This window comes from Phaseolus vulgaris, chromosome 7, assembly GCF_051622355.1.
Source record: "Phaseolus vulgaris cultivar YP4 chromosome 7, ASM5162235v1, whole genome shotgun sequence".
NCBI lineage: Eukaryota > Viridiplantae > Streptophyta > Magnoliopsida > Fabales > Fabaceae > Phaseolus > Phaseolus vulgaris.
This window is the reverse complement of record NC_143504.1, coordinates 8329675-8352954: the sequence shown is the minus strand read 5'-3', so window position 1 is coordinate 8352954 and position 23280 is coordinate 8329675. Positions and strand designations below refer to the sequence as shown.

Genomic DNA, 23280 nt, shown 5'->3' with positions numbered 1-23280 from the left:
AAATTAATATCTAATTAGCTACCAAGGTTTTTCTACCAAATTTAGAAATTAAGTAATTGGTAGTTAAAATCTTGGTAGTTAGATGCTAGATACCAATTTAAAAACTATTTTTTAATAATAGAAATTAATTTTAAAATCAATAATTTTTAATTTTTAAAATAATATTTAATTTAATCATTATAATAATTAATTATTTTTAATATTTAAATTTGATTTCTATTTGATTTTCTGTAGGGTAAGGAATACGTTGATTATGGTACAAAGGTTGCAATATGCTAACAAAACAAATGGTATATTAAAATAACAGAACAAAGGAAGACGTTGACTAATAAACGATTAATGGAAGACTACAGGATGATAATAAAGATAAAGTAGAGTTAAATATTATGTTAACTGTTTTTAAAAATAATAAACATTTAAAATTAAGATAAAGTTAATCAGGTTTCTCAATTGTATGTGTGGGTTACTTTACTTTTCCATTTTTTATAGTATTTTTGCGGAGATTAAGCTGGTCTTCAAAGAAAAAGCCTTCCATTGATAGTGTGTAAACCCTAAGAAGATGACCCAGGCACTCGCCACCATTATTAAGTTGCCAATTAGAATAGTCCATTTATTATGACTTTTTATCAGCAATAAAAAAAAAAGAACTATTTTAAGAATAATCTAACCTTGTACAAAACTGTATCACTCTCCACTTATTATAAGTATGAATAATGGATCAAGCTTTTCAACTTTTTCTATACTAAAAATGGTATATATTAAGACTATATATCATTAAAATAAATTATTTTTGAGTATACGAACAATTTTTTTTATAATTATAACGAATAAATAATTAACTAAATTATGATAAATTTGGAAAATATTTTTAAAATAGTAAAATAAGAGCTAATTTTTTTCACGAATTAAAAATTATATTCGTCTCAATTACACTTCTTTCCTACTAGTTTTTATGACAGATTGTTTTTTATTTGTTTATAAATTAATTTTATTTGTAAAAAATGCGCATATAAACGTGTATAGAAATATTTCAACTCAACTAATTTCGTTGCTTTAGTGCGTGATTCATAATGATTTTTTTTTTCAATGTTACATATTTTACGATTTTTTTATCAACAATAATAAAAATAGGAAATCCTTATACAAAGATAAAACAAGATACATTACATATTTTACTATATATGTAATTTTTATCTATTTTTCAGTTTTGTATTTATATTATAATCTTACTAGTTGGAATTTAGACTTTAGCTATTATAATTATTACTGTTATTGATAAAAGATATATTAGGATTTAACTTGTTATATTCCATTGCTTTCTTGCGTCATTTACCTTTTTCAGAAATAAATATTTTTAATGTATATTTTATATTTTGTGAAACCTATTTCAATACAAATAGAAGGTGGCCCAAAAATTATTAAAAAAAAAAAAGAGACATGTTCATTAAGATATCTAGACAAAATTAACCATAATTATGTGTGTTTGTTATCAAACAGAAATAGTATTATTATAAAAATATGAAGATTTGGATGTGCCAACACAGAAACAAAATACTCGAAAATTAAGAAATGTTACACACTGAATTCCCACATGTTTATTCTATCGAAATTACTGCAACATCCTTCGTGTGCTTCTGAGCGTACCAGGTGGTCCTGAGTTAAGGTCTCACCTCATTCCTTTTTATCTGCGTGATCCGCTTGAGTCATTACCACTGCATTCAGCCAATTCAAGATAAAAATAAAGATTTTTAAAGTGCGATAATATTTGAACACTTTTTAACCTTATACTCACAATAAAATATTAATATTTATAATAAAAAAATTTTAAAAAAAAAATCGTATCAAACACATATTTAACAACATATTGTAAACGCAATACCTCTTAATTTTAGCTTTTCTAAAATCTTGTTTGCCGTCTTTTCTGTTATTGAAAGAGCTGGTGAACGCTCCATCATGAGATGTGATTTCCGCCTCAGCAAGTGTTTGTTCCCCTTTACCATGATTATTGAATGAACCATGTATACCTGTGCTTCTGCATACAAAATTGCAAAGTTGAGACAATGAGCCAATTATAATTATAATTATAATTATATTATTCACAACTACTTGATTTCACCATTTCTCATCTTAAGATCCTCGTTCATGACTGCTAAAAAAGGAAAATATACTTTGGATGGTCAACATAAGATATTCCAACTTAATTTCAATCATAGAAATTTACAATGATGAGATACACCATGTGATTCTGAAGGGTGGTGGAAAACAATGTTCTCTATATCAACATGACTAAATATAGAATAATAAATATGTACTCACAATTAGTAAAAAATGCATTAACTACAGCTCGTCAACGGATAAGTTAAATAAGTTACAGATAATTGAATACAGAGAGGTTGTTAACATCCAACTTATGTAGTCTTCTACTTTCCTCTATTATCCAAATAAAATTCTGGATCTACTAATTGAACCTGTTGTGCACAAGGTTTGGTGGGATTATGCTTTGAGGCTGAAACCATTTATTAGGTAGAGACTTGTTACTGCATGAATAAATAATTTTGAATATACATGAACTGACATAATTGGGATTATAGACATAAATACCATTTTCTCTCTCCAGTTATCTAAATTTCAACTTATCTACCACGTTTCAAGTAGCTTAAAAGAGTTTGAATCAATGAAGTAAAAAATATTTCCTTTTTTCATCAACAAATAATTAATTAAATAAAAAAGATATTTCGGAAGTATTCAAACCCATTTACAGATAAAGGACATGATACCCATCTAGATCTAGAAGGGACACCACTCCCTTTCTAAAGCTGTCTATCAGGAACTATAAACAATTTACACATAAAAGGTACTAAGCCAAGAAGACCATAACCTCAAAACAAGAGCTTCTTTAAAACTAAAACACCAACAACAATAGAACCAAAGTATCAAAATGTGTTTCAAACCTTGTTCGGTTGTATATGAGCAGGCATATCAAAACAACTATTAAGATGGCAACCAACGGAAGAATGACAAGAAAAATGGGATTGAGTTGCATCTTAAATAACTATGAGAGAGAATTTAGCAGATAGGGTGAGAAGAAAGATCCAAGTTATAATATTTATAAGATCAGATAGGTGCAAAAATGGAATTTGATGTTTCAATGAGAAAATATTAAAACACTTGTCACTTTCTTATTGAAAAAAAAGTAAGGAACTGGGCAAATAACAATTCAGCAAGTGGTTAAGCATGGGAAAAAAATGTGCTTTATACGGAAAAGGTGTTTAATGATGCACATTGGTTAACCACTGCATCTGAGATAAAGACTCTTGTTATGCGTCTTGCATCTCTAATTTTAAAATGAATCTTAAAGGGAAGTTTTAATTTACTAGCTATTTAGCTATGGAAAATGGCTGATGAAGTCTATGAATTCTATTGACAGTTTTATAACAAAACTAAAAAGGACGTTTATTAATACTCCTGAGTAAAAACCAGATAACATGATGCTCTAAAATAAATAGAAGAGAAGTTGTTCATGATTGAAATTGTTGGTTTTTTTTTACTGTGTTATTCATGTGGGTGATGATTTTTATAAGAGTAAGGAAAATGTTCCTCTTAATTTAAATTTATTTTTTATTAATAAAAAAAAGTAGAGGAGAGGTGCATCAGTTTTTTAATTTTAAAAAAAGACGAATCAGTTTTTTCATTTTTATCTTTTGAACTGGGATGCTGATTTTCTCATACGGTAATTCGACTATATACAACGAACCTCTTTTTCTTTCGCGGATCATGATAAGATTTTCCTTGACGACCTTCTGTTGGAGATCCCACATCGACTAGAGATTAGAGCCTTTCATTGTATATAAGTGGGTGCAAACCTCAACCCTATGAGCCGGTTTTATGGGGTTGAGTTAGGCTTAAAGTCTACTTCGTGACATGAAGAGTTCTGCTGCGCTTCTCTCTGATTTTTATTTCCCTCTTTCTGTTCTTGGTTATTTTATTTTCTGTTCTCTTTCAAAATCTTGATTGGTTTTAAAAATCTTTTAGGCAATGTTTAATGAAAACCCTAGTCTTAATAGTAGTCACACTATTACATATGGTCATACTGAGGCTGTTTGTTTTCGCTAAGTGGGTTTTCCTTCTGGTAATGTTAAAACCTCAAAGTTTTCTTTTACTAGAAAAGTCTGCACTTTTTGTAATCGTCTTGGCCACACTGTTGACACCTGTTATAAAAAGCATGGGTTCCCTCCTGGCTACAAATTCACCAATTGGACATCCCAAGCCAATAATATGATTACTACTGACACTTTTTCTGAGCTTTTTCCTAAAGAACAGGATGTAAAGGGGATTCAACTTACATCACAACAGTGCCAATTCCTTACCAACATTTTGCGTCAGCAAAACCTTGAGGATCCTGCCCCTCACACTCAAATTAATCAAGTCGGCACCATCTCTACGGATGAAATCCCCAATACTGAGCATTCTTCAACAGGTAAGTTTCTCTCTTCACTATCTTCTATAAAAGAATATTGGATTATTGATTCTGGTGCCACTGATCATGTTTGTCACAATTTGAACGTTTTTACTACTTATACTAAAATTAAACCTGTCTTAATTAGTCTTCCAAATGGCCAAACTGTTTATGCCACATATTCTGGTTTAGTACGTTTTTCTGATCAGTTTTATTTGTCTGATGTGTTATACGTGCCTCATTTTCAATTAAACTTAATATCTGTTTCTAAACTCACACACCAACTTAAATGCACTTTAACTTTCACTTCAACCCACTGCATTATACAAGACAATCTCACTCAAGAGAGGATTGGTACAGTTAAAGCCACCGCTGGCTTGTACCTTGTCACTACCTTGCATGCTTCTAGTCATTCTAAACCGCATTGTTTTGCTCCTTTTATTAATTGTAATATCACAAACAAAACACTATGACATTATAGACTAGGACACCCTTCACATGAAAGATTACATGTCTTAAGCAAACAATACTCTTTTATTACTGTTGATACTCATCATGTATGTGACACTTGTAGTCGTGCAAAATAGAGAAAACTTCCTTTCACTTTAAGTAATACTGTTACCTCTGCTATTTTTGATCTTGTACACTTTGATATTTGGGGACCATGTTCCATAATTTCTATGCAAGGTTTTCGTTATTTCTTGACTATTGTTGATGATTACTCGCGTTATACTTGGGTTATTCTGTTGCATAACAAATCTGAAGTGCGTCAACACATCATTAACTTCACTGTTTTCGTTCAAAATCATTTCAAAACTAATATCAAAACGATTCGTACTGACAATGGTGTTGAGTTTGCTATGTCAAATTTTTATGCTTCAAAGGGAATTATACATAAAAAATCTTGTGTTGAAACACCACAAAAAAATGGCATTGTAGAACGTAAACATCAACACATACTAAATGTAACCCGGACTTTACTTTTTCAAGCAAATCTTCCTCCTATTTTTTGGGAATTTGCTGTATATCATGCTGTTTTCTTAATAAATGCTATTCCTACTCCATTACTTGATAACATCACTCCTCATGAAAAGTTGTTTGGAAAACCATATGACATTTCCTTTCTAAAAGTGTTTGGTTGTCTCTGTTATGCTAGTACCATTACTGCACATAGGAAAAAATTAGATGATAGATCTATCAAAGGTATTTTTCTTGGCTTTCCGCAAAATACAAAAGGTTATATTATCTTAAATTTAAAGTTTCATAGCATAGAGATATCAAGACATGTAATCTTTCATGAAAACCACTTTCCATATAAATTGGATAGTGGCTTGCGTAAGGACCCTAACACTTTATCTCTCCCTATTTCTAATGCATATAATTCTGCTTTTGATTTTTTTTTCTGATACTGCACCTCCTGTCGAGCTCCTGCACCCAATACTGTTCCTCCACCAACCTCATTATCCTATGATCTTCCAACAAATAGTGCCTCTGCTCATGCATCCAACATTGCACCTCCATCAGAATTATCACCGCCTGCATCTCCAGGAAGCATCTCACCCCAATTTCCAAGAAGATCAGCTCGTCCTCACCGACAACCTGCCTATCTTGCAGATTTCCACACTGCAACCAACACTGTAAGTAGTAGATATCCTATTCATAATTACTTGTCTTACAATTCCTTATCTTCCAATTTTAGAAATGTTATTTCCTCTATCAATTCTTATCCTGAACCTCGGACATATAACGAAGCCTCCAAACATGCTTCTTGGCAATCTGCCATGCAAGATGAGCTTCAAGCTCTTGCTGCTAACAATACTTGGCAACTTACCCCTCTCCCTCAAGGAAAGAAAACTATTGGTTGTAAATGGGTATATAAAATCAAATATCATTCTGATGGCACTGTTGAGCGCCACAAAGCTAAAGTTGTTGCCAAAGGGTTTACTCAACTTGAAGGACTTGATTTCTTAGACACTTTTGCACCTGTTGCTAAACTCACTACCCTCCGCCTTCTGCTTGCTATTGCCACTACCAAAAATTGGATTTTAAAACAACTTGATGTCAATAATGCATTTCTTCATGGTGATCTCCATGAAGAGATATACATGACCCCCCCACCCAGCCTCTCTCTTCCTTCTCCCCAACATGTTTGCAAGCTTCAACGATCTTTGTATGGCCTTCGTCAAGCTGGTCGCCAATGGTACGCCAAACTTTCTACTTTTCTTTTATCAAATAATTACTCTATTTCTGTTGCTGATCACTCTCTTTTTCTTAAATATAATAATGATAAACTCACTGTTATTCTTGTTTATGTTGATGACTTGCTCTTAACTGGTGATGACACGGAGGAAATCAATACAATTATTGCATCCCTTCACCATCACTTCAAGATAAAAAATTTAGGTAATCTCACTTACTTTTTGGGACTGGAAATTGCTCGCAACAGTACTGGTCTTCATTTAAGTCAACGCAAGTATACTCTTGATCTCCTTCAAGAAACTGGCATGCTTGACTCTGCACCTGTGGCCACTCCTATGACTCACACCTCTCGTCTCTCTTCCGACCAAGGCTCACCTCTCGATGCTGATGCCACTTCTCAATACAGAAGACTCCTTGGACGTCTAATTTACTTAACCAACACGCGACCAGACATCGCCTTCGCTGTCCACAATTTAAGCCAATTCATATCTGCACCCACAACTCATCATCAGCAAGTTGCCTCACGTCTTTTGCGTTACCTCAAGGGCACCCCTGGTGAAGGCCTATATTTTTCTCACACTAGTTCACTTCACCTTTGTGGTTTTAGTGACTCTGACTGGGCAACATGTCCTACCACACGCAAATCTATCACTGGATATTCCATCTACTTAGGAGACTCCCTAATATCACGGAAATCAAAGAAGCAGTCAACTATCTCCCGCAGCTCCTCTGAAGCCGAGTATAGAGCCCTTGCCACCACCACATGTGAGTTACAATGGTTGTCTTACCTCCTTCAGGATTTACATCTTCCTCTCTCCCAGCCTGCAACCCTGTACTAAGATACCAAATCTGCCCTTCAAATAGCTTCCAATCAAGTTTTTCATGAACGAACCAAGCATATCGAAATTGATTGCCACCTAGTTCGTGAAAAACTTAACTCTGGTCTCCTCGAACTACTACCCATTACTTCTGCAATGCAAGTTGATGACATATTCACCAAGCCCCTTGCTTCCGCACAATTCTCTACTCTCAAATCCAAGCTGGGCCTGACAAATATCTACTCCCTAGCTTGAGGGGGGTGTTAATATATTTAATTTTCTATTTTAAATTATTGGGCTTTGTTTGTTTGACCCAACTTTCCTTTTCTGTTTCAGCTAGGTCTTAATCTTTTTCTTATATATACACCATGTATTTTACTCTCTAATATACAAGTGAATAAAAGTTTCTTTTATATTTATTTTTCTCTACAATTAGGGTTCATCAAAACCTCTCTTTCTTCATTACGATTACGTGCGATTACGTACGCTACATTAAAGCATGACATCAGACAAGGAATATTCATCTTCATTTACTGTAATATGGTATCAGAGCCATTTCGAGCCTATCCTAGCGAGTGTTTGTTGGGCTTATCAGGCCACCCGCTATCGGGCCGCTATCGGACCACCCATAATATATAGTCCCACGCACGAGTTGGCAGTCTCGGCGTGAGGGGGGTGTGTTGGAGATCCCATATCGACTAGAGATTAGAGCCTTTCATTGTATATAAGTGGGTGCAAACTTCAACCCTATGAGCCGGTTTTATGGGGTTGAGTTAGGCTTAAAGTCCACTTCGTAACACCTTCCACTATTGATTTTCAAACTTTATTTCATGTCCTTGTTCATCCAACTGCCTAACAGAAATCAAACTTTTCGTCAAGCTTGGAACAACTCTGACATCCTTTAAAGTCTAGAAACGGACTAGCGTCTTCAACATTGTCACCCATGCCTGTAACATCAAAAGTTCTGTTGTTTGCTAGTCTTACATTTCCAAAGTCTCCAATAACTAGATTCTGCAGTGCTTCACTGTTGTGGGTAACATGAAATGAAGCACCAGAATCCATGACCCATGAATCCACACTATTATATTCTTTTGTTCTTGCTCCCATTATCTCTAATATTTTTCTTACCTCTGATGACATATAGCGATTCACTAGATAATTGCCCAGAACTCCTTCTTCAACATCCTCTCCAAGAATGAGATCACGAATCTTCTCAAAAGTAAATCCATCAGATTCTGTTGAACTAGTAATTACTGTAACCGTTCCGGACCAAGTGTCAGGCAAAGACGATAACAGTAGTAAAACTTGAACTTCATCATCGAACTTAATGTCCACTGACGTAAGTCTGACTAAGATCGAATTCGTTTTATTGATGTGCTCAGTAACTGAATTGTCTTCCTTCATCCTTGTATTTACCAATTCTCTAATTAGAAACACCTTGTTTGCAGCAGATGGCTTCTCGTACATGTTAGACAATGCTTCCATGATACCTTTCGTTGTCTTCTCCTTCAGAATGTTAAACGCATCATTCTTGGTCAAATAGAGTCGAATAACGGACATAGCCTTCCGATCCAAACCTACCCACTCTACATCAGACATCTTTTCTGGCTTGTCATCCAAAACCATATCGTCTAAATCTTTCTGAACTAACAAATCTTCAATTTGCATTTTCCACCAATTGAGATCTGTACCATCAAATTTTTCAATTCGGAACCTCCCATCTTCTGCCATCTCAAGCGACACTCACGGTCCACAAAACAATGAAACCTCACCCAAAAAACCTAAACTCAATATGTCTTACCTTAAAAATAACTGCAGCAACAGCACAACACGTACCTGAAACTGCTTCGCGAATGGCACAGTGGCGAGGAGGCGAGGTGCGACAAGCAGCGGTGTGTGCGACAAGGTGCGACGAGAGGCTTCGCGAGAGGCGCGACGAGAGGTGCAACGAGAGGCGGCGCACGGTGCGAATTTTAAATATTTCTTTGTGGACTACATTTGTAGTTATAGTGGTTACATTTCCATCTCCATCCAAAATCAGTATTTTTAATTCTTTTTTCGTTTTGATTCTAGATACTGCAACATGTTGGGTTACTTCTAAAATTGTCTTTGCTTGCTTTTCTTATTCAGATTGGTGTTTTGATCCTTTGACTTGCTTTTCTTTTAAATTTATAGGAATTTTTAGAAGGCTGGGATGAGGTGTTAGTATGTTCCTGAGCTTCTTTTTTAGGTCTCTATTGGCCTATATTTTTGTTTGCGATTTTGTACAAGGGTTGAATCACTCCTTAAGGGATTCTTATTTATTTATTTATTTTATTTTATGTTGCTGATAAAAAAAAATTGACCATATGTGAATAATAAACACGAAAGATAAAGTCCAACTTTAAGGAGAGTTTGACGTTGACTCTTATTTATTTGCAAAATATAAAGTTATTGAGAATTGTCTTCTTTGAAACTTGAGAGAATCTCGAACTAAAAGAAAACAAGTTCATTCTTGATATGAATATTTTATCACCGATGTTTTTGAATGTAATGTCAGTAGTAGAAATAACATTTTTCCCCAAATAGCCGCCTTCTTAAATAATTTTTTACCCTAATTCTGAAGCGCGCCACTTATGCTTTCATAGTTTCTTTCTTCTTGGCGCTTCGCGTTTTCTCTTTGTTTCTGCTCTGGTGTTCCTCTCTTCTTCTATGAGCTTCATTGTGTTCTCGTGCCATTGTAACTTTTTCTTCTTCACTAATGGTTTGGTGTTGCGTTATTTGTATAAGGGATTTTTAAAAGTTCCTCTAATTTTTGAGGTTAATGTTTGGTGGTCTGATTATGTTTATATGTCTTTCGGTGCTTGATGTATTGTTACACTTTGGTTGTTGCCAAGGGTGGGCTTCTTTGGTTGTGTTATTTTTGGATTTAGGGATAATTGGTAGCTTTTGTTGGGAGCTTGGGATAGGTTGGGGTGTGAGGCCCTATCTTATTTTTCTTATTTCTTATATAAAGGTTGGGTTATCCTTTAAGTTATCTATATTTATTTATTGTTTCTTGCTGATAAAAAGAATATCAAACTTTTAATATAGTAGATGCTCTAATACATGTTGTAATAGACGATCTTATGGAAGAGTCTACTGTACTGACGCACGTGGACCTGATTAGTTAAGTCCAATTCGATATTTTAAATCAAATTTGAAAATAAATCTACGGAATTCGAAAAATTGGAAACAAAAATCTAAAAAAAGAATGGAGAATAAAATCTATAAACACTACGCCATTTTTCACTTTAGGCAACACTAACATGTCAACAGGTAAAAAAGTGTTGCTTAAAGGTGGTTTAGACAACGTTTTTTTATTGTTGGTTACTTAGTAAAGTTTATTTGTCTTTGGCTAAAAATATTTAGAAAAAACGTTGTCTATTTATTTAAAGCAACGTTTTATAAAATGCAGACATGGTTATTATAATGTGAGTACTTTAGACAACGTTTTTAAAACTGTGGGTATTTTATATAACATTTTAGACAACGTTTTTAAAACTGTGAATATTTTATATAATATTTTAGACAACGTTTTTAAAACTGTGAGTATTTTATATAATATTTTAAGCAACGTTTTTGAAAGTGTGGGTATTTTATATAACATTTAGACAATGTTTTAAAAAATAGCAGGTATTTCAAATAATATTTTAGACAATATTTTGTAAGTGATTCTCTTAACATTCACTGTAAAAAAAATCTGATTTAATAACCTCGAAGAAGACATCGGGTTTTCTAAACCCCTTGAAAATATTGATTGTTATTTAAAAATTCAGATTTCTCTTACTTTTTGCATTTTGTATACACTGAAGGTTTGGAGGCATGGTTTGAGAGAGACAATATCCTTTTAAAAAAAACAGAGGCATAATGGTACATCTAGAAAACACAGTGCATCCGATTCAGAATTCAAAAGAACTCTTCTCATCTTCGTCTCTCATAATTCAGATTTTTTTGAATAATTTTTGGCACACAGAGTTTTCTCTATTCTTGTATTAGGGCTTCCAATTTGTAATTCTGTTTACTCTGTTTGATTTCTCAGAATTAGTTTCTTCCTCCATTTCTTATGCCCTACTTCTTTTCCTACCTCTTAGTGGGTCGTTTTCCTCCGGTGGTGCGTTTGGTGGTGGTTTTCTTTCAGCGGTACGTTTCACGGGTTGTTCGAACATTCTCACCGGTTCGTCTCTCATTTCGCTCTTCTTTAGTTTTGATGAGGATTATTTGACTAATTAAGTTATTGATATGGATTATTTGAATGTTGAGTTATCCTGATTTGTCCCAATCTCACATTTTTGTTTAACCATAAGATAGATTCAAGGAAACTTGAACATGTTAGAGTATTCGAATCAGGTTTTCAACGGTTCAACTTCGACTCGAATTACAATAATAACTCTGTTGAGTGAATCTTCATGGGTTCCAAATCCAATAATATAATCTCTTATAACAGACTACTTTGTTGGGAATACCCTATTGGCCTTTTACGGGAATTGTAGGCTTCTTGACGATGCAATGAAGGTATTTGATGAAATGGCGGATAGGGATAAGGTGTCGTGGAATACTATTATTGGCTTGTGTTCTCTTTATGGATTTTACACGGAGGCGCTCAGGTTTTTTAAGGAGATGGTTGTGGTCGTGCCGCGGATTCAACTGGACCTAGTTACCATTGTAAGTGTGCTGCCAGTGTGTGCGGAAATTGAGGATGAGGTGATGGCGAGAAACGTGCACTGTTATGCATTGAAGGTTGGATTGTTGGGCAATGTGAAGGTTGGAAATGCGTTGGTTGACGTGTATGAGAAGTGTGGGAGTGAGAAGGCTTCCAAGAAAGTTTTTGATGAAATTGATGAGAGAAATGTGGTTTCCTGGAATGCTACCTGTATTAGGAGAATTAGGACTTTTCAAGTTGGGAATGGAAGTTCATGGGTTTAGTTTAAGGATGTGCAAATCTAGCTTCAGTAAAACAAGGCAAAGAGGTCCATGGTCTGCTGGTGAGAAAACTTTTTCACACTCATCTTTTTGCAGCGAATTCGCTCTTGGATTTGTATACCAGGTGTGGACGAATAGATCTCGCTACAAAGTTCTTTGACACTATTCAAAAGGACGTGGCCTTTTGGAATACTATGATTTTGGGGTATGGTATGGGGGGTGAGTTGGACACTACAATGAACCTTTTTGAATATAACGGAATGTTTACCTTCACTTTAAGTCTTTTAGTCTTTTGTATGTTACCTAAACCATATCCTACATTTTTTCTTCTTGTTATTATTATTATTGTTATTCCTCACTGATGATAAATCTTAGTTTATAAACTATAATTATAAACTACAACACCTTCTAGGATTTTTTTTATTTTATTTGGTGAATCTCATCTTGCAAGTGCTGAATTTGATAGGTGATGTAAGGGGAAAGGCAGCAGTTATGGTAGATGACATGATTGAGACTGCTGGTAAGTCAGAAAAACTCTTTATATGCTAGTGCAAATAATGATAGTTTGTCTATGATCCTTATAATCACTTTGATTTATTCTCAATACTTGTGCAATTGCTTTTTCCTCCCTGCTTCTCTGCCAATCATGTTTTTTCAAGTAAAATGCAGTATTTTTCTTATTTTTCTTGGTAAATGGTGTAAACTTTTGTTGAGTAGTACCGAAAGTAATTATAGAAACTGGCAAAACCTTCGTTTAGCTTCAACAAAGATAATTTTTAGTTTGAGAGTAATAAAGATGAAGGTCTTTTGCTATTGGTTTTCAATATGTTTTATGCAGATATAGTTTCTTTTTACTTCGTTTTTCTGTTTTTTTTTTCCTTCTTTTAAAGTTGTAGTACTCAAATTAAGAAATGTAGTGGATATTCTTGTTTATATTAATATTATTTTCAGATTCCTAATATGCTCTTTATATCTTTGTGCTAAAATCTAAGATTGCCTGTATTATTTTTCTCTTTTATTAAAGAAATCGATAAAGACAAGGAAGGATTTACTATTATTTTGAATCTTTTGTAATTAATGCTATTTTAAACATTTTGAAGGATAGACATATGAATAGAACTTTTCTCCCAAAAGGATAGGAATTGATATACGTGTTAGTTTAATGTGATAATAGCAATGAAAAATAATGTCATACTTGTTAATTACTTTGTCTTATTGATTGCAGGTTCACTTATTATCTAATTATCATTAGGTCTATCATGACAGAAGAGAAATATTCTCTTGGTTCATTTGCGTCCACCCATATTCCTTTTTTGGATAAGGTAGAGATGCATAATTTTCATTAAAATGTTGATTGGATACTTTTTTATTAATCTTATTTTATTTACAAACTCAATACTATTTTAATAAGTTTGTAATTTTTTTTAATTCTTTCAGGTTGGACCTCAAGATAATACTGAACAAGAAATTGATTATGATCGATCGAAGAACTGTACAAATTTCAAGAGATTTTTTTGTTATTTTTTCTGTTAATTTCTAACTCTAATTAGTTGTAATGATTCCAACATATACTATTTTAATATATATTGGAGTATGTAATTTCTACATTTGAAATATTAATATTTATATATATTGTTCTTAGATAGAAATGTCACATTTTAAAGTTTTGTTACGAAATATAAATGTATAACATAGTTTACAAATATTATTGGATTTGAATAAATGAATAACCAAAATGTATAATTATAAATACGGTCTAAATGTGCAATTATGTTATAAACTAGTTTAAAAATATTGTATAATGTGTAATTTTATAAATTAGATGTATGTCAATTTAAAATTATAAATATTGTCAAATGTATTTCATAATTGTCACATTAAAAAATTGTTGTCTAAGAGTATTGACAAACATGTAAATAAGTGTTGTCTAAAAAACCAGATAACATGTAAATAAGTGTTGCCTAAACATTATTCTACCAATATGCAACATTGAAAATGCGTTGCCTAAAAGATAGACAACATGCAAATAAATGTTGTCTAAAAAGATAAACAACATGTAAATAAACGTTGCTTTTACCAATGACAACATTTAATAAAACGTTGCCTAAAATAATAGGCAACATTGAAAATGCGTTGCCTAAACACTTTGAGAAAAAACGTTGCCTAAAAGTTTTCCCAGAAAACGTTGCCTATTCTACCAATATAAGACAACGGCTGCAAAAAAGCGTTGTCTAAACCTAAGCCCACGGCTGCATATTCCACGCCTAAAAAAGTGTTGCCAAACTGTTGCCTAAAGTTAAGGCAACGCTTTTCTTACTTTAGGCAACACTTTTTAGATGTTGTCTAAGGTCAAAAATGGTGTAGTGAAAATTTCAAAACTAAAATCTATAAAATCTTAAAAAAAAGTATAATGGGAAATATATTTGAAACATAATATGAATATGAAATCTACAAGGAAAAAAAAAATTATGAATGGATACAAGACATAAGGAGGAGGGAGAATATCTTACACAGGAGACTACAAGACGTTCTAACCTCCTTTTTTCTTCTTTGTAATTTTTTTTTATCTCCGCATGAAAAACTAAGCTTTTCTAGATTGATTGATTATCTTATGATTTCACATTTAATTTTGAGATTCTATGCAATTTAGTTTTGTTCTTCAATCTTGTAAGATATACTAAAGAGTCTGGTCTTTTTAAAATTATTTTTGAACACTTGTTGATAATTCAATTATGTTCTTTAGTTGGAATTCTTGTTTATTTTGCTTTAACATTCCCTTGTTTGTTTTATTTAAAACATAAAAAGTAAAAAATCTCATGAGTAGATGTTTAGCGAAGAATTGAATAAATTGAGTATTCTTTACTGTCTTCTTTATTAATTTATATTTATGTTATTAAATTTATTTCCACACAGGGTCTCTTTTATTAGTTTATATTTATGTCTTTTATTTTATTTTCAATTCTTAAAATTATATTTGTTTATTAGGGTTTTGCTAATAGCAACTTGCTTACCTATTTGGTTATTTTATAATTAAATCTTTTTTCAGTGAGGTATATCTTTAACCAAATTTTATTTACGTATTAATTATGGTACTTAATTAATGTACCTATATTTTTTCATTTTAATCTTAATTAGTTTCCTTTGATTGGCAAATAAATATGATAAAAATAATCTAAAATTTTGAAAGAATAAGAAGATGGTAAAATTCATTTATCTCAACTAACCATTACAAAACTAATTTAAATATTTACAATATAAAAAATGTATTGATTAAATTATATAGGGTAATATGTACATATAATGTTTTGATATAATATTATTTTACATTATATTTATTCAATTCTCTAGTTTTTGTTTCTTGTACATGAAAAAAATATAAAATACCATTTAAATAGAGTGGAGGACTAAACTTTCGAAACACATTCTTTGCAGTTATCATTATAATAGTTTTTTCAGGAACTAACAAAGATAAGGACTCTAAGATCTTAAATGAACCCGTGAAAAAATCCAGCCAATCAAAATAGCAAATCAAGCGGGCCAAAAACCTAAGGCTCAAAACAAACAAATTAACAAAAAGCAAAATACCCCAAAAAGTGATAACCGAACATAACCTATCCCAGCTTATGTTTGTTTTGTATTTGTATAATATTTAGCTTATGAGACTGTTCAGTTCTCAATAGCAGATGTTAAATGCTACAATAATTTAATGATTAATATAGACATGTAACACAACCACACTCACAAATAACTTAATTAGACTGATAAATTTATTTAATTACAATACCATTAAATAACTAAACGACATAAAATAGGCGCTACAAATAATTAATCCGTCTATTGATATATTTGAATTTTTTTCCAGGACGAAACATTCATAGATGCTTTCAAATTAATGCAATCCAAGAATTCAAGCTAATTGTAGGATGATTATGAATTATGTAAACATGCAGTTTTTTTTAGTGGTAGTTAGAAACATTGGTAGTGAATAGTATATCTATTATCTATTTATGTTGTGTTTGTTTTCAGGTAGGAAGAGAGAGGGAAAGAAAGAGAATATTTTTTCAATCTTCACACAAATGAAAATATTTAAAAATGAAAATATTTAATGTAGGATTTTTCATTTTACTCAAATATCTTGGACATACATTTTATTATAATATATAATGTACAAAATTAAATATTACATAAATTTATTTAACAATTTTAAAAATATTTAATTATATTATTAATAACAAAAATTAATTATAAATCATAAAATAAAATTGTAATATCAACAACATATATAATTATATAAAATAACAAATGAACATAATAATAAATATTATTTTTTAAATTTTAATATATTTAATAAACTTATTTCTATTTATCATAAAAATATTTTTTATTATATTTTTTTAATTTTTTATTAAAAAATACAAGTAATTATGGATATTATATATTAGAAAAATTTAATTAATTCAAACTTAAAAAAAAAATCATAATTCATTATTCAAATATTTTTAATAACAATAGCTCCCCTTGGCTTGAAATAGGCCAACCGATATACTTTGATAAACTTATAAACTTACAGTAAATCATCCTCACAAATTCATTCTATCATCCATCAATCCAAACAACCTTACATATCCTCATACATCTTCTTTGATTCTCACCAATCCCTCCTTTATAAAAGACTTGGAAAATAGTCTATATTTATTAATTTTTATTGCTGTTAAAAAATAATAAAGCTTTGATTCCAATGGGTTGCAACCCGAACGTTAGAGAGTGGATTCCAATATTTATATTCCAAGGAGATCACTTCAACATCTTCTTCGTGTTTCTCACTGCATTAAGGTCTTAAATCTGTTTTCCTTTAGAATTAGCCGGGTACTTTTCTCCACCGAACAAGTATGCAATGAACTGTAGTACAATACGTAGTAAATTCGGTGCCTGACTTGGCTCACCACTACATTCACCCAATTCAGAGTCAAAATATAGACATGTGAGAATGTGTTAAACTTGTATAGTAACTTAGTGCAATGGATTCACAAAATTAATCATGAAAGTAGAAGGAGATGGTCATTCAACATTGCACATGTCAATTTTGATTAAATCCTAAGTGGTGACTTTATAAAATCTATATGACATTTTGAAATAAAAAAAGGTAATATCATATCAAAGAGATGATTATGACTAATTAGCATAATTCAATCTTATAAAGTGAAATTTACACTCACTTATATATTAAAAAATGTTTTAATTTCTAGTTGATGAACACACCTTACTCACGCTAAGATCAATGAGACTATATTATTATTGAATTGTTAAATAAAAATTAATTCTAGAGACTAAAAAGAATTAGTTATTATATTGACTAAATTAAATACCTTTTTAGGGAAAAAAATTATTTATTTTTAAATTAGTTTTCCGTTAAAATAAACTCTAAATTTTAAACAAAGTTTTATAAGATGGAATTAATCTTGGAGTAAGTTCATTCTAAATATTTTTCTATTGAGTTTCTAATTCAAAACGATGAATCTCTTTATAATTCTAAATGTTTTCTGTTTTATTAATCAATCGGTGAAATGTGAAAAATATCCTACACTAGATTAATTTTCATCCGTATTTGCTCCAATAATATAACTAAATATTTGAAAGACATCTGACCAATCTTACAATACATACATTTCGTTGTCATTGTCTGCCACATTCCATGCACTTTTACTCCTACCAATTATCTCATGTTGAAAATTCACCTTTAAACTAATCAACAACAATGTTGACTAAATGTACCTGGTGACTTTTGGAAATTTATCTGAAATATTTGGAATGCAAAAATGAAAAAAGGCAATACCCTATAAAATAGAATAGATGTGAATTTAACATGGTAAAAGTCTAAGAAGAGCAAAGATTCTTTTGGAATATACCTAGTAACTCTAAGCCCTGGAAAAAATTGTTGACCCTTTTTTTTGTTATTGAACGCATTGTCAATCTCTGAAGCTTGGATGTCTGCCATAAAAGCGTTTTGGTGACCTTCATCATCATTAATGAATGCGTTAGATATACCTCCTCTACGTATCTCTCCGCCTCTGCATGCAAAATTTACTTTATGTTAAGCTCAAGCTATTAATGCAAACCTAATTTGAACTTATAAGAAACATCCAACTCATTTATCTTCTACTTTTATTACGACTCATAGTAGCATAAAAAAAGTATCCAAACAAAAATTCGGGATCTACAATTTGAATTAGAGCCTGTTTGCTGGGATTATGCTTTGAGACTGAAACCATTTATTAGGTAGAGGCCTGTTATTCCATGAATAAATAATTTTGTGAATATACATGAACTGATATAATTAGGAGAATTTCCTCTCCAATTATCTAAATTCTAGCTTATCTACACAAGTAACTTAAAAGAGTTAGAATGAAGGAAGTAGAAGAGATTTGGTTCTTGTTTTAACTTTTCAACACAGAATGAAAGTATGAAAATAGGGTATTCATACCTTGTTAGATATATGAACAGCCACATGAAAATAGCCAATAAGAAGACGATTAAGAGAAGTTTGATAAGGAAACTGGGAGTGAGCGGATCTTGCATCTTAAATAGGTAAATGAGAGTGAGTTTAGTAGATAGGGTGAGAAGAAGATATATGCATATATATATATATATATATATATATATATATATATATATATATATATTTATAGGACCAGAGAGGTGGACAAATGGAATTTGATGTTTCAATGAAAACAAAGTTACTTTAAAAAAAAAATTAAAACACCTGTAAATTTCTTATTGGGAATTGGAAAAATAATAATTTCACGCGCATTGAACGAAAATGGTGTTTGTATAAAGTATCACGTGGGAAGAGGTGGTTGTTGATGCAGATAGGTTAATCAGTGCATGTCAAATAAAGATGAAGGAACAGGCACAAATGTTAGGGGAGGGCAAAGGAATAGGTGTTTGTGATGAAGTGAATGGTGAAGCTTGAGATGAAGTTGTAGATGTGACATGGACAACTTGCTCTCCAAGGTTTGAATTTTGTAATGATATACAGTAATGAAATTTTGATTATTAAAGATATTTTTGGCAGTACAATGATGAGCTTTATAAGTCTGATATGTATGGATGTTTCAACCCACACAGTTTGTTTTATATTTTCTTTTGGTACCTCTAATACTAATTAATATATATTAATATTGGCTGATTAATAAAAGGCTACTATGAGACAACTCCTTTATCCGCCCCAATAATATTCCAAAATAAAAACAATGGAAGAATACAAATTTTATATATATATATATATATATATTTTATCAGCAATGAATAAATAGAATTAAAGGGATACTTCAGGGGTATCCCAACCCATATACAGTAACCAGAAGTGGACTTCCTATTTCATCCACAAAAGAAACTCTCCTTTATGGTTGGAGCAGAACAACCTTAAAGTGAGAGAACCATACCCAAAAATATAACCAACAGGTTACCTCATAGCATCATTCAGCTTTACTGAAACACCCAGAACCGAGGCCACCTACATTCACCTCGCCACGCGACGAGTTACCCATGCACATTGCATAACTTCGGCAGCCACCGACTACACACATATGGAGAACGCCGCTTCCTCGACCGGCTATCATGTTGACCTTTGCATGACTTCGACGACCACCGACTACGCACGCATGGAGATCGCCGTTTCATCGACCGGCGATCATGTTAACCTTTGCATAACTTCGACGACCACCGACTACGCATGCATGGAGATCGCCATTTCATCGATCGGCGATCATGTTGACCTTGTCTAACTTCGGCGACCACCGACTACACACATATGGAGAACGCCACTTCATTGATCGGCGATCATGTTGACATGGAAAACGCCGCTTCATCAACCGGCGATCATGTTGACCTTTGGATACCTTCGGCGACCACCGACTACGCACACATTGAGATCGCCGTTTCACCGACCGGCGATCATGTTGACCTTTGCATAATTTCGGCGACCGGCTATCATGTTTCATCCCCAAGTTGTAACAGCTTCTACTTATAGCACCAAGGAGTTTTTAGATCTCCTTCCATCCCTTTCCTTAAGATTGTGTTCCTTAACATCTCCTCAACTGATTGGCACAAGATATTCCTCCTCTTCTGTTGTAATTGCCTCACTCAAAGTGGCTCCAAATACCATCATCTCATGTTCTTATAGCATCATTTTCGTCCAGTGCCCTTCACCCAGACACATTTCAGTCCCACCACAGATTTGCCTTCATCCCAGTGACACCAACCAGGATACCAGTCAGCCTTCCCAGCATCTGTCCAGTATTCCTCAGTTTTAAATGTTTCTTTTCTTGCTACCAGCCGCACCTCCATACCTTATTACACCCACACCCCATAAGTTCATCCAGTAACTCATGTAAACACAACCAGTACGTTCAGGTGACTAATAACACCCTCAGGCCACCTAGCCTGTCAAAACTGAATTGATTTCCCATAACCAGTCTATCTCCTCAGTCTCCCCAATCAGAGCATTTTTGACCGATTCCTCCATAATAGTACCTCCTCTTCATCCTTTCCAGATTTATCACCATGCACCATGGCTATGTCTATTATACTTGTACTTAGTCCTCCTGCTCCCCTGCCCCTCATTCTAAATTATTTGATGGCACTTATGCATACAAGCGGATTAAGTATCCACTCTGCATAGGCAGAATCAAGATTTCTGGTTCTGTATTTCAGCCACAACCACACTTTTAGCTGGGCCAGTTGAAAGATTTCATCTGTATCCACTACTCCTTGTTTGAATAAGACTAAATTTCTATTGTCCCAAATGCACCTCACAATTGCTGCCCATATACCCTTCCAAACCAGATTCTGTTTGGTAGTGGCCTGGATACAATGGAAGCTCAAAAAGTGTGTTTTAGGGTCATTATGCAGAACTAGGTTGATGCCCAACCAATTAAGGCATTGAACCCAGACTACATGCGCATGTTTACACTCAAAAAACAAATGCTGGGACGTTTCTTCTTTGGACATGCACATCACACATAAATTTGAAGTCAATTGTACTCCTCTTCTGCTAAGCCCCTCTCTTGTTGGAATTCTATCTATTAAGGTTCTCCAAGTTTTTATTAGAACATTAGGGAAAGCTTTGGCTTTCCAAATAGTCTCCAAAGCTTGCTGCTTCACCCCTGATGCTTGTTTTGCTAAGCATACATATGTTGAACTCACTGTGTATTTTTCATGTAACTCCTCCCCCCAGAGTTGAGTATCTTTCATATTTCTCCTCATAGTGGCCCCAGCTATACATTCCATAAGGGCTCTTTCCATCTCAGCTTCCCACTCGAATCTGGTCCTTCTCCACTGTAACCTCCACCTCCATTCTATTCCCTCCCATTCACCTACATCTTCCACCCTTTGTCCTTGGTTCATCGACAGAGTAAATAACCTTTGAAATGTTGTTTTAAGGTTTGTTTCCCCTACCCATACATCTTCCCAGAATCTGATCTTATCTCCCCTCCCTTTATATGATTAAACTTCTTATATAAGTATATGCAAACTTATATTTACCATATCAAATTATGATTATCAGTTTTTAAGTTCAATTTGGAAAATTCCTCCCTATTAAATGACTCTCTCTCTAGGTAATATATAAATAAAATAAAATTGGTTTGAATGGTGCATGTATTCTCTGTTCATAAAGACTCTTTCTTATGTGTCTTGCATCTATTATTAAAAATCTTAAAAAGAAGCTTTAATATACTAGCAATATATAGTTATGGGATCGCTAATGAAGAATATGAATTTTATTGACAATTCCATAACAAAACAATAAAACGCATATATTTAAAAAACAAAAGCTTTTAGTAATACTTCTAAATGAAAACCTGATTAAATGTGCTGCAAAATAAATAGAAGAATTATATATATATATATATATAATTTTTTCTCTATAGAAACTTTATTGAATTGGTTACTCGATAATCGAAACTGAGACAATATAACTTAATTATATCAAAGTTATATTAGAGTCGAGTTTTGTTTAATTGGGTTAAATTCAACTCAACTAAAATTAACTCACCTTAAATGCATTGTGATAAATTTTGTATGAGTAATCTGAAACCAACTTATTAAGACAAAAATATTTTATTCAAAAAATAAGAAGGTATTAATGTTGTATTTGTTAGCAGAAAATTTTATGCATGTATTATAAAGCAATATTGTCTTGTTTTCATCCTACTAATTAAAAGTCTTTTAAGTCAATTTGTCACTTCTGCTTGTTTGGATGCTATTACAGAATCTAAGAAAATAAGAAAAGGAAACTTATGATAAAAACATAGATTATTTCTATAAATTTTAAAAAAATAAATAACTTATTATTATTATTATATTAAAAAACAAAGAAAAAATCATAATGAATTATGATGACTCATCATCCATATTAATAATAGTAATAAAAGTGATAAGTTAAAATGACTTTGATCTCAAATCTTATAGGAAAGAGGAAAATTTGATTTGATTATGGATCCAAGTTTCATTCTTATCAATTGTCCACAAATACCTTCTTCTTAAAAAAAATCAACGCCAATCATTTTCCTTCCATCTTTTCTTAGCCTCTGTTTGAATTAAATAATAAATAATAAAAGTACTTAAATTAAGAGAGAATACAAAAATAATATATAATAATTTGATAAGTTAAATAATTATCCAAATATCTTAATTAAATCAAATACTTATTATTTATTATTTATGTGTTTTAATAAAGATACTTTCTATAAATCACACTACAAGAAATCATGAAATAAAAAACCATTTTTAGATACTAAAATAATTAGTTGCAATAGTAATTAAATTACATACTATTTTAAAAATTAAAACAAAATTAATTTTTAA

General features: G+C 32.2%; 3 long non-coding RNA genes across 4 annotated transcripts; 1 reads left to right on the top strand and 2 right to left on the bottom strand.

Moving 5' to 3' along the window:
- Window positions 1-1421: 1421 nt before the first annotated feature.
- Window positions 1422-3091, bottom strand: LOC137828508 (uncharacterized). Its single transcript, XR_011083900.2, has 3 exons — window positions 2952-3091; window positions 1880-2032; window positions 1422-1712 (listed from the first exon to the last, which is right to left on the bottom strand). It is a non-coding gene; the product is annotated as an uncharacterized LOC137828508 (long non-coding RNA).
- An 8163-nt stretch (window positions 3092-11254) lies between these two features.
- Window positions 11255-13736, top strand: LOC150025760 (uncharacterized). 2 transcript variants are annotated; one of them, XR_016523327.1, is made up of 4 exons: window positions 11256-11502; window positions 11586-11668; window positions 12881-12934; window positions 13640-13736. It is a non-coding gene; the product is annotated as an uncharacterized LOC150025760 (long non-coding RNA). The 2 variants fall into 2 exon arrangements; XR_016523326.1 differs by having other exon boundaries at window positions 11255-11668.
- A 3242-nt stretch (window positions 13737-16978) lies between these two features.
- On the bottom strand, window positions 16979-19033 carry LOC137828753 (uncharacterized). Its single transcript, XR_011083961.2, has 3 exons — window positions 18896-19033; window positions 18321-18482; window positions 16979-17359 (listed from the first exon to the last, which is right to left on the bottom strand). It is a non-coding gene; the product is annotated as an uncharacterized LOC137828753 (long non-coding RNA).
- Window positions 19034-23280: the final 4247 nt, after the last annotated feature.